We start from the raw sequence: 4,840 nt of genomic DNA on the forward strand, positions 1-4,840 counted from the left end.
TTTGGTTGTGCTTATTTTATGTACTGTATACTTTCAATGACCCATGTCTATTTGTCTATTTTCAAAAAATGTCAAGGCCTTGATTTTTGCCCCATTCTCAAATTCACAATCTTTCAAGGATTTCAATGACCTGTGGGAACCCTGCTTATGGCTTCCAGTGCGTTTGGATTGTTAGTCTTAATTCTGCTCTTCACTCCCCTATATCCACTGTACTGTACTCACGTTCATGGAACATCACTGTCCTTTTGTGCCCTCCCTCCTTTCTCGGTTTGAGCAAATGTGTGTGAGAGCGAGAGAGAGAGAGAGAGCACATAGGCAATGATAGATTGAAAAAAAACTACTTTGTGTGTGAGGGCACGTAGATTGAAAAAAAAAAACTACTTGGTGTGTGAGGCCACGTTCTTCAAGTGGTGACGAAGACGATGGTGGTGATGATGTCATGGCTGCACTGCAGTGACACTGGTCTGTGTTTTCTGGAGAGGACCTGTATGTGAAAGGCCATCCTCGTATCCCTCTAGTCATCACCATTGCTGTACTTCTTCATGTCAATATTCTCTGTACTTGATTGGTTTTCATTGCGGCTCTTGTGAGATCAACCGGTAACATTATAACATATTGTACGATTATGGACATACAGTATGCAGCGTCCGAAAATAACTTCTTGGCTCATGTGCCAAAGGCTGGTAAACAAAAAAAAGATGTACCTGCCAAGCATAATTTTTACCTGCCTAAATAATTGATAAACACACGGAATCATGACCCTACCTGTTTGCAATACCTTTTCATGTATAGAATCAGGCACTGTGTGCGAATTTAAAACTTGCTCACTGAGAGTTATCCAAGTTTGTAATTCATCATGGAGCATAATGGAACCCAATATCTTTAAATGTTAACCTCTCAAAATGTTACTGGCCCTTGTTGATTTACCTGCCAAAGACAAATTGTACCAGTGATTGGTGCTTGCCGTGTTAGTTTCGGACCCTGCACATTAAATAACACAGCTTAAAGAGCATTATTATTATGATTATTATTATTATGTCAGAAGACTCATATTTACAGGTTGCATCTGTTTTTTGTCCAGCGCATTCACCTTGATCCTGCAGCCCAGCTTGATAACCAACTAAATGTTTTGGACCTAGTCCTCTCTGTATACTGTATTTATTGCCCCCCCCCTATTTTTTTCATGAGCCAACTGTGAAAAGGGCTAGAGCACATACTGATGCAGTTCTGTCTTTCGGCCATGTATTTAATTTATTTATTTTCCAAGGCGTCGCTTCCACCAAGCTATGCACCAAGTATAACAGTAGTGGGATTATTTATTTTGATATTAATTTCATTGTGAATCATTCTTTTGCGTTGAGAGAGAGAGGGGCCATGGCATTTAATCATCCTTATCTACTGTATCTTCTGTCCTCTCCATCTCACCTCACTGTACCTGGTTAATGAAGGGATGCTTTTGAGGACAGACTTTCTTTTTTCGATCGGATTGCCAAGAAGTGGGATTTACAACACCAGCTAGCCTACAGTAGAAAAAGTTGACAATTGTCAGGTGTTTTGGATTGTCAATCAAGCAGAAATTGCTACATTTAAAGGAGAATACCGGTGTCATTTAGACTTGTAGCCCCCTACCCTCTACAGCTAGTTTATATTTAGCCCAATCGTTTTGCATGCCGTATGCAATTTGATTTTTTTTTTAACATTTACTTGTTTTCCATAATTCATGTTGTCAAACCTAGCTTGAAATATACTGATGTCCCAGCTAACAAAGACGCCTTATATAAAAGCAGAGCGGAACACGCCGATATTTAATCAGAAAGAATGAATGGCAGCAAATGGCTTCTTCTGCAGGTAATAATGATATCTGCAACTATGCCAACTGTGCAGAGACCAGAGAGGGAACGAGAGCATTGGCGCAAACTCTAAAGAAGCACCGCTATTTTCCTTTCATTTATGGTTAGTTCTACCAATTATCTCACTGATGCCACCTGCAGGCTTCACACAGCAGCACATCAACATGGTTTTGTCTGTGATGAAATCTTTGCTGGTTTGTGGCACTGTTATGAGAAATATTAGTTTGTGTAACCTTCCATATAAATGCCTCAGCAGTGAGTGTTTTATTTCTCTATGGAGTTACCTTTGTGTCTTCATTTTGAAAGTGGCAAAAAAAAGAAAAAAGTTCAGATATGAAAAAATGTTTGAATGAGGAAAGAAAAAAATTTACGTGAAAATTTTGAAATAAAAAGTAGCCAAAGCAGTCGTCATACTAATGTAATCAAGAGTATGGCTAGTGTTTGTTGTTTTTTCATTGCAGTTTCAAATCTAATCAGAATTAACCTCTACAAATTAAAGAAATGCAAACAGAGTAACCTTTGAAAGCAAAAAGTAAAGTAGTCTTGGACGCAATTAAAGGCAATTGTTTTACACCTCTGTATACATTTCAGTATCTTGAATCCCTTATTTGTGCAGAAAAATCATATCACCCTTAAGATAATCTTGCGTAACCACACCTGCAGCTCAATCAACAGAGGTCTGGATAAATTCTTGACGTAAAACGTGGCACAACGCAACCTTGCTGAGCCAAAGGCAGCACTGATTGGTGCGAAGTTTGAAATTGGATTCTCGTACAACCCCAGGAAACAGCACTTTCAGTCTGTTTGTGTGCAAGTTTCCATAGTTTGCTTAGCTATAATGGGAATTGTGCATATTAGTTTGAATTTATTCTGTGAGGTAGCAAAACTGTGTGAATTGAATGAGTGAGATAAAATTGGATTAATAATTTATGATGGTAACAGCCACTGCACATTGTTTATACAGTTTATCGCCTTTGTAAATGTTTGTTTTGTTAGCTTCATTTTCCTTGTTCCCATGACAGTAAACTGAGCACCAGTTCCAGGCTCTATGCTAACAAGAGAGAGAAAAATATATGGCCAGTTTCTAAACTTATGTGACAAAATAAAAGAACAGGGAAATTAGAAATGGAAAATAATTCAAAACTGCATTTTTTTTAATAACCTAAATACTTTCACTTTTGAGTTTTCCAGGATATCCCCCATCGACCCCCACCGCCCCACCCCGTCCACTTTGAAAATAATGACACAAAACTAACTCCATACTTCACGATCTGTGTGTGTAGCCTCAACAGAGACTATGATTGATTTTGATATCTGGATGTTCAATCATAGTCTCACCGCCAAAATTTGCTGACGCCTCCCTTTTTATCGACCCTACTTTTCCATACACAAAGCAAAACAAGAACACAACAAACACAGTCATGTCATATCTCTCAAAAACAATTGAAAACTGCTTCAGGTTCACACCCGGGAAACGGCACCCTCTCTTCTGTGGCTATTGGTGGAAACCTGGAATTACATAGCTGAAGAACAGAAAAGACATGACAAAAAACCCTCTGTATTGAAAACTACGCAATATTTAAGAACAACAACCGTGGCTTTATGCAAGTACTAGGGGTTTAACAATATGCGCATTTGTATTGAACCATCGTCCATTTAGCCTAGGTACGAGGCTTTAGGTTCAATATGCATTGCAAACCGAACTTTCCCTGCTGAACAGTGCAAGTTTTCTACAACGATATGGTAAACTAAACTAAGACGAAAGGTGTTAAGAAAAAAACGGTCTTAAATTGAAATAAAAATTTTAAACTAGAAAATAAACTCGAAAATAATAAAATAAATAGCCTAAGTAAAATAAATAAATAAAAATTAAATCAAGGAAATTTCTCTGGCGTTTCTACTTTTTTGCTCTATTGAAAACGTACCGAACCGTGACACCGACCATTGTGTTCTATCAAACGGTTACTGAACCGTGAATTTTGTGAAGTATTAGACCCCTAGTAGCAAGTACTGTTTTTTTTGTGATTACCTACTTTTCCATACATGAAGACTTCATGTATGGAAAAGTAGGGTCAATATAAAGGGAGACATCAGGTAATTTTGCCGGTAGTCGGCTGAGACTACGGCTGAACATCCAGATAGAATCAATCGTAATCTCTGTTGAGGGTAGGCTACTGTGTGTGTGAAGCATTAACAGCGGCAAGTGGGATTGGGAAAGCACGTCTTTTGTGTCTTAACGTGTATTGTGCAGACAGTATCATGAACATGGAAAATGCCAAAATCCACTCTGCTCCCCTTCTCCGCTGCCGTTTGGAAACATGTAACCGATACTACTGTCCTTCCTTGGAGGCACATCCTGTCCTTTAGTCCACTGTCTTCAGTCTCTCAGTAGGAGAAAAGAATAGAATGAGGATCAAAACAAACATACCCTGTTACAACGACTGTATCTGAAAAAGGAAGTTAAAAGAAATCAGATTAACGTAACTACAATCTGAGTAGTAACTCTTTGGAACGATTTGTAATTTCTTTCCAGGAATAAATGTTCATATTGTTCAACTTTCAACTGTGTAGTTTTGTTTTGTGTGAAAGAGAAAACCTCTGATAAAGTGTGTGAGGCATAATTAGTGCCAGTTAAATGTTGTCAGATGGTGTTGGCAAGTAATGTTATTTTCAGTGACTAAGCTTGCCAATGTTGACCTCCCCCAGGTGGCAACAAACAACCTTTTTGGATCTCACACCACTCCTTTAATTATATATATATATATATTGGCAACAAACAACCTTTTTGGATCTCACACCACTCCTTTAATTATATATATATATATATTGGCAACAAACAACCTTTTTGGATCTCACACCACTCCTTTAATTATGTATGTATATATATATATATATATATATATATATATATATATATATATATATATATATATATATATATATATATATATATATATATATATATGGTGGATGGTAATACTCATTATTGT

The sequence above is a fragment of the Poromitra crassiceps genome (assembly GCF_964638095.1).
Source record: "Poromitra crassiceps genome assembly, chromosome: 2".
Lineage (NCBI taxonomy): Eukaryota > Metazoa > Chordata > Actinopteri > Beryciformes > Melamphaidae > Poromitra > Poromitra crassiceps.